Below are 12455 nucleotides of genomic sequence, written 5' to 3'. Positions count from 1 at the left end.
GATTATGTCTTATTTTCTGTCGATCAGTGTTTCTCAGCCTTATCAATTTTAAGATGTCTGGACTTCAACTCCATGCTGTCTGGGGAATTCTTAAACGTTGCTAAGGCTGAGAAACATTGATTGAGAAACACTGCAGTAGATCTTCTTAAGTATCATCTCAGAAATAGTTTTCAATCTATAATTTAAACATTCACCAAACAAAGGTAGTTTGAAAACCTGGTTTTAAGAAATTGAGGCTAAGACTACTCAGCATCTTTGTATGCCATTTAAGGGCAAAATTTTAATGCAGCATTTGCGTTTTAGGATTGTGAAAAAATTGCTGAAGTATTTTTTTTATTTTATTTTTACCAGTTTGGATAAAATAGGTTTAACATAGGGCATATAGTCTGCTGTGGACAATTTTGTAATAGCATAAAATTAAAACTACAGAAACCCTTCAGCTTCTTCCTCATGCAAAGGGCTTGTAGCATAAACCCAATGCACAATATGAGTCATCAGTTCAGAGGACTCTTTTAAACTTATTTTCCATATTGGTGTTCATAGAATAGGCACTGTATATATTGTAAATTATATTTTCTACTCCTATATTTTCTTCTAATTTTTTGAATCAAACTAGGTGATAAACCTTTTTAAAAAAATGAAAAAAGACCACACAATTAAAGGTATAGCTAAAAGGTTATTAGAGTCCGGTTTTTGTATTGACTTTTATATTTTCCATTTTCTGAACAGATGTGGAAGTTTAGAAATATGCAAGGAAGGCTAACCTCAAGCTGTTTCCATCAGGGGTATATTAGCTGGAAACTTCAGGAGGAAAAGTTTTCTCAGCTCTCTGTTTGCAGCCCAATTTAGCAGGCTTGAAAAGTTTGGAAAATCTGGAAAAGTTTTAAATAAACATCTTCAAATTTGGATGAAATCAAATCGAAACTCTAAAATCTTTGAAGCTGATTGTTACATTTTTGTTGTGTTATATTAAAACGTTAAAAGCTTACAAGTGCTACATCGGAGAATTTAAATTACAGACTAATTTGAAGACATGACATAAGATAGCTAACAGTTCTGTAAAAAAAATGGGAAATAAAATGTCACATAATAACAAAGAAAAAGGAAGTAATGAAATTATCTGATTCATTTTGTCCTGAAGGATAAAGAAGTGGATAGTTGGTTCCTATTTATTAAATTTATATTGTCAGTTTAACATATTGTTAGAAATTATTTTTTATGAAACAAAGATAACTAATTGAAAATGAACTTTTTATTTCCCATTGGTATCAGAAAATAATACTTTGCAGCCTTTAGTCATTTTATTACTATGTATCTTAACTAGGTATATTTTACTTCTGTGAATCATTATAATTATTTTAATTGGGACAATCTTGCCTGATGAACTAGACCGATGACCAATTCAAGCCCCTGCAGACTTTAATTTCAGGCTGCACGGATTCAATAACTGCACATCCTAGTTCATGTGGCTATCAGCATGCAGCTATATTTTGTACATTTTACATAGAATACTGATTAGATGTATGGAAACAAAACTCAGCATGGCAAAGAAAATATTTGCTAGCATACTCAAGAAGTGAATCCTGTGAATAATAATATTTGCATTGGCTGAAAAGCAGTTGAATGTGGTGACTGGATGGAAGCCATTTTCCCCTTTAGCAACATAAATATGTTCTGTGTTTCCACAGAGAGGCCACAAAATAATAAAATAATAGTAGGAAACTAACAAAGCTGATCTTATCTCAATGTATAAAACTTTGCTTATTAGGTGGTTACTAACTGAGTTGGCCACCCATGCAAAACCTGAAGAAAGTAGGAAGTTGTGGCATAACATTTTGATTACAGTATAAAAATCATGCTATAGTGTAACATGAAATCAAGATTCTGAGAGAGGATAAGCTCACACATGGAGCTGTTTCTTTCATTGTAATGTTTAATACATCTTGTCTTGGACCATGCACTTTTTCATCTCCACTTCACATTGCTGGCGTTACTGAATAAAAAAAGGGAAATCTAAAAAACATCTAATAAGAAACATACATTATAATGACATTGAAGATGCATAATAAATTGTAAAACACCATTCAAAAAATGAGAATTCAATGCAGAAGTTCTGTTTTGAATACAGCTTCCTGTGCATTCTGTTAGCAGGAAATATTCATCTGAGATCAAAGGATAATTACATAATGATAGATTAAGTTATAAAGAATAATTTACAAAGATAAAAGTATGCATAACAGAATAATGTTACTTATTAATTTAGGTATGTTCCAGTTATAACTTTATAGCTATTTGGTTGGTCCAAACCACATGATACTCTGAAACTTGCATTACAAAACATAACTGCTATATTTATATAACATGCAGTGTCCAAATAAAGAGATTACAGATTAATGTATAGTCTTACTTCAGAAAACAAAAATGACTGGATTCCCATATGTCATTTATATTCACTTTGAATGTTAAGAAAACTTAACATAGGTTAGGTTAGGTTCCTAATTTAGTGTGGAATTTTTAATGTTTTAATGTTTTTATATTCATGTTTTTATCATGTTGTAAGCTGCCCAGAGTTGCTTAATAATGAGACGAGCAGCATATAAATTTAATAATAAATAAAAATGGTAAAATCTTACCATTAAAATAGTAAAAAAATAGTTATTTCCTTCCGCAGCTCTTTCATGTCCCCAAAATTCTTTTAATCCAACTGACGATGTGTAATGAAGTTGGAAGAAAGAATAAGAGGGGGAAAAAGTTATGAATCCATCCATAATTGTCCTGTGTGTGAACTAATTCCTGATGTCTTTTCACATTGTTACTTTACAATATAGTTTAGTCTCGGCAAATGTGAAGGCATTTCTTCATGTTATGAAAATAATAAAATACAATGAAAAGACTGGTCCTAGAACACATGAAACCTAATAGATCTCAATAGAAAAGAATATTTGTAGTTCAGGACTGAACTGTGGGATCCTTAATGTTTCTGAGCTTGGTAGTTTTCTTGCAGATGTTTCATTATCAAACTAGGTAACATCATCAGCCCTGATAAGGTTACGTAGTTTGGTAATGAAACATCTGCAAGACAACCACCAACCTCAGAAAGCATTAAGGACTCTGCAATCCATGTCTGTTAAAATGCTGATAAAATATATGGGTTAAGTGGCCTTCTTATTTTCACATATAAGTTCATGTGATATCACTCCTACAAACCTGTGAATAGCAAACCCAAATGTTCTCCCCCATTTTCCATTCTCAGTTAAAATAACTTTTGCCTACTTCCAAGCAGCAAAAATGCTAATTCTGTAAGCATGTATTCACTGCATTTGGTGACATTTATTTGTGAATAAAAAAAGTTTTACAATATTTGATTAAAACTGCCTTGAATATAAAAGGGGGGAAAATGACATTGCCATAGGTGTTTATTATAGGCCACCCAACCAAACATAAGAAATAGATGAAGTTTTTGCTAGTCAGTTAATTAAGGTATGTAGAAAGGGGGACTTTAATTACCCTGACATCAACTGGGAGACAAACTCTGCACCAAGTGGAAGATCAAAAAAAGTTCCTGACAAACCTAACAGACAACTCCCAAAAAGTAGAAAAGGGATCTAGGGGATCAACCATATTAGACTTAATTCTCACTAACAGAGATGAAGTGATAGAAGGTGTTGAACTAACAGGAACCTTGAGTTAGAATAATCATGCAATATTGGAATTCAACATTATGCAAGCACAAGCAATAGAACATAGTCAAATTAGAGTCTTGGACTTTAAGTGAGCTAATTTCAATAAACTTAGAGAGTGCTTGTGAAGGATTCCATGGATGAGAATCCTCAAGGGGAAAACAACTCAAGAAGCTTGGGAAATTTTGAAAAGTGAGATTATAAAAGCTCAGTCTAGCACAATACCAATGAAGAAGAAAAATAATACCTCTCAAAAGAAAGCAGCATGGCTGCATAAAGATCTCTCTGATAAATTGAAAGACAAAAAGGACAAGTATGAAGAATGGAAAGAAGGGCACATACTAAGGCAAAAGATCAGTAAATAGCCCAAACTTGCAAAGATGAACAGAGGAAAGCTACAATAAGGCTCGAAATGAACAAAGGCTTGCAACAAAAGTAAAAAATAACAAAAAAGAGCTTCTTTCAACATGTGAAAAACAAGAAAAAAGTTAAGGAAATGATTGGTACATTAGTGGGAGAAAGTGACAAGAAGGTGACAAGCAACAAGAAGAAAGCAGAACTACTTAACTAACTTAACTTGTTTTTTGCATCCATCTTTACACAAAGGGAAAAAACAGTCCAACCTATCAAAAACAGTACCATAAAAACAGATTAGAAACACAAGTTAAGATAGGCAAGAAAATAATAAGTGAGCACCTGTCCACCCTAGACGAGTTCAAATCATCAGGACAAAATGGGTTACATCCCAAGGTTCTAAAGGAACTGTGATCTCAGAACCACTGAACTATATCTTTTGAAGATCCTGGAGCACTGGGGAACTACCAGAGGACTAGAAAAGAGCTGATGTAGTTCTCATCTTTAAAAAAAAAAGATTCAGGAAACTACAGACCTATCAGCCTGACCTCAATACCTGGGAAAATTCTGGAAAAGATAATCAAGCAATGAATCAATGAACACCTAGAGGCAAACAAAGTCATAACCAAAAGCCAACATGAGTTTGTCAAAAATAGATCATGCCAGACAAATCTTATTGCATTCTTTGACAAGGCAACAAAATTAGTAGACCAGAGGATATCATTTACTTGGACTTCAGTAAGGCATTTGATAAAGTAGACCACAACCTACTACTTGATAAAATAGAAAAATGTGGGTTAGACAGCATCACCACCAGATGGATTCGTAGTTGGCTAACTGGCTTTACTCAGCATGTGGTCCTCAAAGGAACTGCATCTACATGGAGGTAAATGTGTAGTGGGGTGCCCAGGGCTCTGTTCTGAGCTCAGTGCTCTTCAACATGTTCATCAATGATTTGGATGAGGGAATAGATGGGGAACTCACCAAATTTGCAGACGACACCAAGTTGGCAGGAATAGCCAACACTCCAGAAGACAGGCTTAAGATACAGAAAGATCTTGACAGACTTGAACATTGAGCGCTAACAAAATGAAATTCAGTGGTGAAAAAAGTAAGGTTCTACATTTAGGCAAGAAAACTAAATGCCCAAGTACAGTATAGGTGGTACCTCACTCAATAGTAGTAACTGTGAAAGGGATCTCAAAGTCCTAGAAAACAATCACTTAAATAGTTCAGTGGTGCACTCAGTCTCCTCTCTGTGGGCATGCATGCTGTTGCCCCAGCCCCGCCTCCTCCCACAGCCCCTCCTCCCCAAAAGCCCCCACAGAGGAGAGTTTCACCCGAGCACGGCCTGTGTGGAGCAGCACAGCCAAGGACATGGCAGCCGGGCAGCGGGGACAAGACTCCACCCTCGCACCCCATTGTCCTGTTGCAAGGGCATGGCTGTCATGGCGCTGCTGGGCTGCCTGGATGAACTGCAGCAGGTCATGGAGACAGGGAGTGGTCCTGCGGGTGGGCGGGGCAGGAGGAAGGCTGGGGTGGGGCGGGCTGGGGATGGGGCAGGTAAGGGCAGAGCGGGCGGGACAGGGGGCAGGTGGGCAGCAGGGCAGGGCCAGGGATGGTTTTTGGGCACTCGGTCTCTAAAAGGTTCGTCATCACTGGTCTAGTTTAATGAAAAGAAGGACTAGGAGTAACATGAGAGCAGTGTTTCAATATCTCAGGGGTTGCCACAAAGAAGAGGGAGTCAAGCTATTCTCCAAAGCACCTGAAGGCAGGACAAGAAGCAATGGATGGAAACTAATCAAGAAGAGAAGCCACTTAGAACTAAGGAGAAATTTCCTGACAGAACAATTAATCAATGGAACAACCTGCCTCCAAAATTGTGAATGCTCCAACACTGGAAGTTTTTAAGAAAAGACTGGACAACTATTTGTCTGAAATAGTATAGGGTTTCCTGCCTAAGCAGGGGGTTGGACTAGAAGACTTCCAAGATCCCTTCCAACTCTATTATTCTATTCTGTTCTGTTCTGTTCCATTCTATTAATTATCGAATTAGAAATTAAGTGAAGGAGATACATAAAGCCATCATTCTACCTAAAGTATGTAAATAATATAATTTTTTTAAAAAATAAGCACTATTTATTATATCTTTGGCTTATTTTCACAATACATGCAGACTAGAGGTCAGGCATATATCTGTGGAGCAAGTGCTCAATAAAATTAAGCAACTTGTGGAACTTCACAGGAAGTCATAAGGATGAAATATTTACTGGGGAGAAAATGTCACAATGTTCTAAGTGATGATGCAGAGCTTTGCACTGTATGCGGATGCTGTTCTTTCTTTTTTCTTTCTTTTTTTTTTGAACATGCTCTTTTGTTGAGCAAACCTTTAAAGGCTGCAGTAATGAAACATCAGGCTATATACTGTATTACTGACAAGAATGGAGACTGGATTTGAATTCTTCCTTTAGTGGAAACATCTTTGCCCTTATTCTTGTGCAAGAAAAAAAAGGATTTTGAATAATACAAAAATGAAGAAAAATGTATATATGGTTCCTAGAATGTCAACAATTAAGACTCTTTAATTGGAAAAAGTTATTATCCTACCTAGTTTTTTCAAAGCTCACTCTATTATGCCCCTGGTGGTTGTTTCCATTTATTAACGAAGGCTGAAATTGAAGAATTGTAACATCCTGAGTTTAGTTTTTATTTTTACTCAGAAGGCATACTTAAAATATTTAAGAACTGTGAATTTTATCACTTACTATTTTTATACTTACTTAGAAATATGTTATCATTTTTATTTGTCTGCCATACACTAAATAAATAATTTTTATTTGTACATATATCACATTCATAATTTAAGGAAAAAATCTAGATGGTTTAAATGCCTCTTTGATTTTGAAATTAAGCATTTCATGATGAAGTACAGAGAGGAAATAATGCTATACAGTATCATTTACCCTATCATCAGTGGTGGGATTCAGCCAGTTCGCACCACTTCAGCAGAACCGGTAGCTAATGTTTTGCTGCCCAAGCCCAGAACGGACTTCCGGAAGCGGCATCCACACAGAGAACCGGTTGTTCACATATTTGAATCCCACTACTGCCTATCATCATATAAAATATACAAGGAGTTAAAATCTATTCTGTATACTCTTTCAAATCTCTAAGAATTTGTATTGTTAACAGTTTGCATATTTTTTTTTTGAATTCCAAACTCTGAACAAATGGCAGATTATGATTAGTAAATGTATGCTTAGTACCAAAATGCAGGAATAAACAATGATCTGTATAAGCACACATGAAAGAGACATTAATATTGCATAATTAAACCTTGTTATAATACTAACTAATCAACAGCATTTTGGCTTGATAAGTCAGAAGAATTTATACCTTGATTAAAGAAGAATAAGAGTATATATGCCATTAGCAAAAAGGTTAGAGCATTTTTTTGTCCAAAACATTAATAAAAAATTGGAACTTATTCAAAATTGATTTTTTTTCTGAACATGTTCAGGGGAAGAGTTGCCCCCATATTTAACTTCACAGTCATACCCCTTCAGCTTTTTGTATTTTGTTTTTACTTTTATGATGAAGAAAAAATTGAACAATGTCAGAGCTGAATAATGAAAGGACTTTATTACTAAAACATCTGTATACTGGGGGCATTCCTAAAATGAGAGAAAAATTACAAATAATTTTAAGAAATGTGGATCATTCATGATTTCAAATACATAAAATTCTGCATTTCATGGTACTTTGGCAGTTAGAACACAAGCAACTGGAATCATAATTAAATTTGAAATTAAGCTAAATCAGCTCCTAATAGGAAGATAAGGAGAGTTTAAAAAATGTACCAGTTTAGGCAATGCATGGGTTTGCATGTCATTTCCTAACAGGAAGGTCTGTGGCTCTTTCTATGAATGAGGCTGTGCCCAGTTGAAGATGCATTTAGTAATGCAAGATTTTCCATAAAATACTCACCATATCAATACAAAACAGAAAAGATTAGTAACATTCCTTTCATACTTTCACTTCTGTGCATGATATACAAATCTGATCAAGGGTAAAGAGGAAGATGTTTGTGTAGTGTAATGCTCATTGCTTCCTTAAAGGTCCCTAAGAACATTTACTTACATTGTTTCTTGTAACTGTTTTTTCTTGTTTCTATGTGCCTTTGAGTCAGTATTTCACTTCTGGCAACTGTGTGGTGAGGTTTTTCAGAAGTCATTTTCCATGGCCTTCTTCCTAGGAGTGTGACTGACTGATCCAAAGTCACCCAGATGGCTTTGTGCCTCATAGTCTCCTGGTTCCTTGCCTGGTGGCTTTAACTTTTACACCAAACTGGCTTTCTGCTTGTATCTTACTTGTCCATAATACTTTTTTTAAATAGCACTGCTATTATAACCAAGTAATTTGCCTAAAAGATGGGCTCCTGGCACTAATTGCTAAATCTTCCATCCAACTAGTTGAGCTCTGTGGAATGAACCAGGACCAACAAATTGACAATCATGTTGTTTTTCTACATAGATAAATGCAACTCGCTGATCCTACACTCTCACTATCTTCAAGGCAAGACACCAGAGAAGCGGACTAGTTTGGAATTGAGGAGGTTAAAATAGCTAAGCCACTATTTTACCCCAAATTATTTAGGTTGGTAGAAACAAGGTGTTTATTTTAGCTGCAAATAACAAATATTAAATAATTGTGTAGAGTTAAGGGTCCCACAGGTGAGATGGGCTTTGTAAAAATTTGATGAATAAAAAAATAGGCTTCTCCTTAACTGTTAGGGACAATCTTCCTATGTCAAGACAGGAGTATTTGCAAGGAGTTGGGGGCAGGTTGTGAAACCAGTGTTACAACACCATGATAAACCTCTGGCCCTTTTTTTTTACATGTGTTGAGATGTTACACACCCACATGAAAAGGATGAAAGCAGCACGTTCCTACAAATGCTTGTATTAATAGACAAATCTTCAAGTGAAACATAAATAAAGCATAAAAGAAAAAAATGTGATTACGTGGCATTTGATTTATTTGTGCCTTTGCATCAGTCTTGACTCCTGGAAGGTGCCTGGAGAATTCAATGCAGTTTTAAAAATATTTTCAGAAGTGGTTTGTGATTATTACTCCTGGGGTTGAGACAGAATAAATAGTCCAAAATCACCCAGCTGGCTTCATGCCCAAGGTAAAACTAAAACTCAGTTCTTAGCCCAGTCCTTTAAACATTACACCAAACTGGTGCTAATTTTACATATGTAAGACCTAAACATTAACATATTTTAACAGCTTTCAATATTGTCTAAACAAAGTAATTAGAAAAAAATAAAGCAATTAGAAATAGCTTATATAGGTAGCATATTTTTGTTCATATTTAACATCAGACATTAGTAGTTAAGGGATAATACAGTGAGCTCCATAGTAGGACTTCTAATGTTGAATACATACAGTAAAATAGGCACGCTGTTCAGTATTATATCCACTGAAGATTAGAGGAAGTGTTTAACATATTTAATAATCCATCAAATGTGGTGAAGTAAGCGTGACCTATGAGTCATTGCAGAGGAAACAATTGTATTCTGGCTGTCAAATTTTTCTCCAAATGAAACTTTTAAATGTTTTTCAATGGGTAATCTCATAGAGAACCTACTATCTACTAGGCAAAGTTACAGACATGATCTATTTCATTGTGCAAGGAGTATAGGAAATGAATAAGCATGGACTTGTAAAAACCCTGCTACTAACCATCTGTACATCCTGGAACAAGGGTGGGACACTATAGCTTCCAAATATCAGTCCTAATTTTTCCTTTCAAAGAAAAATCTCATTCGGAAGCAGTTGTATCTCCACTGAACTGAATTCCATTCTTCCACTAAACAACAGTGTTGCTGTATTTCTTATTCATATCTCAGTTTGTTAACCCATGCCTAGTTTTTCATTGAACTCAGAGACTAATTTGAAGTCTGCACAACTTTCTTGGCCATCAGATGAAAGATGGAAGGAGAATTGGGTACCATTGATAAACTAAACACTTTCTGGTGTTCTTATCTCTCCCAGTAATTCAGATAGATGTTAAGTTACATGGGCACAGAACTGAATTCTTAGGAACTCTAAGTAGTCAAATAATATTGTTTTCTCAGTGTGAAAAAACATAAGGAAAATACCACCGCAACAAATAATATTGAAAAAGTCAAGCATGGCAATACAGGCAATAAGCTCTTTAACTTTATTTAGGACTATAACTAGATAGATATATCATATTAATTTAATCCTCAAATCATTGGGGACTGATCTCTGCCTTGAACAAAAAAACCTGAAATACAGTATAAAATAGGGCAGGGGAAAAAAAAGCTTGCATTATTTTACAGGTTACATTTATTTGATAATTAGGGTTCGGTCATGATTCCAAGAATATAAGAGACCATCAAAAGTTACAGCTCTGTAAATATTATCTGAATTCAAGTGCAAGATAATAGTAGCTCAGGAGCAGAGGTTGCTATCTTATCGGAATTGTCTTAAAATGTGTGTGTGTGTGTGTGTGTGTGTGTGTGTGTGTGTGTGTGTATCCTCTTTGGTGAATATGGAGAAATCTATATTCAAAATGGTTACAGTCACAATAAGGCTTTCATTCACTGGGATTCTGAGTACATTTAAGAAATCTAAATCAAGTCCTTTCCTCCATCTTAGACTATGCTAAAAAGAAAAAATAAACATTTGGTTCAGTAGTGTTATTGAACAATATTATATCAGTTGAATTTTAAAATGCTTCTTATAAGGCTGGTCATCTCCACTAAGGGTTTATGGGGCAGTTGCAGAGATTTATGTGATCCCCAGGAATGTGAGACAAAGATTCATTAACTTCAGAAACCCTGAGTGCTTAGTATCATTTACTTCTCCTCCAGATCATCTGGAAATGGAACACTAAACCAACATCTAGAGGTCTATTATAAAAATAGAGAAGTAAAATGTACCCCCATCTTCTAACTGAATTGTAAATGCAGCCAGTTTTAAACCAATCAGATTTTAAATAGAAATTTCTGATGGAATAATTTGGGCCTCTCCTAAAAGAGGATTTGACAGTTTATTCTCCTGAACAAGCCAAGAACAATATTTGCCATTTTTTACAGGGGCGTAAAATACATCTCTTGATGATGGAAGTTAGCACAGTAACCATTAAAGTCTTGTGTCAGATCTTGAAGTTCAAAGGAGGTGGTGAAAACATCATATTTTCTGCTCCTGTGGATGCCTGGTTTTAATTCTCTCCCTCTCCCTACCCTTCTTCTTCCTAAGATAGGACTGGTTTTGGCAACACAGAGAAAACTCACATAGCTTTTCTATTTGTTGTGCAGAAGGAAGGAAGTACAGAGAAGGTTGGTCAGCTCAAAAAGTCCTTCTCTGTGGAAACATCAACTAATGGGAAGCATCCTTGTAGAAAATGTCACCATCCACATCACAAGATCTTGAGAAACCTCTAACTCTCAACTTTCCATCTGGGCTGGAACGCTGAAAGATTTACGAAAGTTCACAGAGGTATAGCACTGCAGGGCTGGGAATGAAATAGGTTATCATTGCTGTTGAAATATAAAACTGTATTTATTTCAATTTTTTTAAAAAAATCATTGGGGAATGAATGTATATAATTTATGTGAATAAAAATGTGTTCATATATTTCGACCACAGAGTTTGTGGTATGTATAAGGGATTTTATGGATTACTGCCTTGTCGTGGCGAAGGGCCTTGCATAACTCAATGGAGCTATGATGGACAGGTCATAAGAGAGAGTTATGACAAAATGTGATCCACTGGAGAAGGAAATGGCTAACCACTCCAGTATCTTTGCCATGAAAACCCCATGGACAGTACTAAAAGGCAAAAACATATGACACTGGAAGATGAGCCCCTCAGGTTGGAAGATGTCCAATATGCTACTGGGGAAGAGGAGAGGACTAGTACTAGTAGTGCCAGAAAGAATGAAGAGACTGGGTCAAAGCCGAAAGGACGCTCAGCTGTGGATATATCTGGTGGTGAAAGGAAAGTCCGATGCTGTAAAGATTTTTTCTCCATAGGAACCTGGAATGTAAGATCCATGAATCAAGACAAGCTAGATGTAGTCAAACAAGAGATGACAAGACTGAACATCGACATCTTAGGAATCAGCGAACTAAAATGGACAGGAATGAGTGAATTTAACTCAGATGACCATCAGGTATACTACTGCGGGCAAGAATTCCTCAGAAGAAATGGAGTAGCCTTCATAGTCAATAAAAGAATAGGAAAAGCAATACTGGGATACAATCCCCAAAATGACAGAATGATTTCAGTTCGAATCCAAGGCAAATCATTCAATACCACAGTAGTCCAAATCTATGCCCCAACCACTGGTGCTGAAGAGGATGAAATTGACCGGTTCTATGAGGC

Source organism: Crotalus tigris, unplaced genomic scaffold, assembly GCF_016545835.1.
Source record: "Crotalus tigris isolate CLP2741 ecotype Arizona unplaced genomic scaffold, ASM1654583v1 scf7180000018030.5226217, whole genome shotgun sequence".
Classification (NCBI taxonomy): domain Eukaryota; kingdom Metazoa; phylum Chordata; class Lepidosauria; order Squamata; family Viperidae; genus Crotalus; species Crotalus tigris.
Note: the sequence above shows the minus strand (reverse complement) of the source record.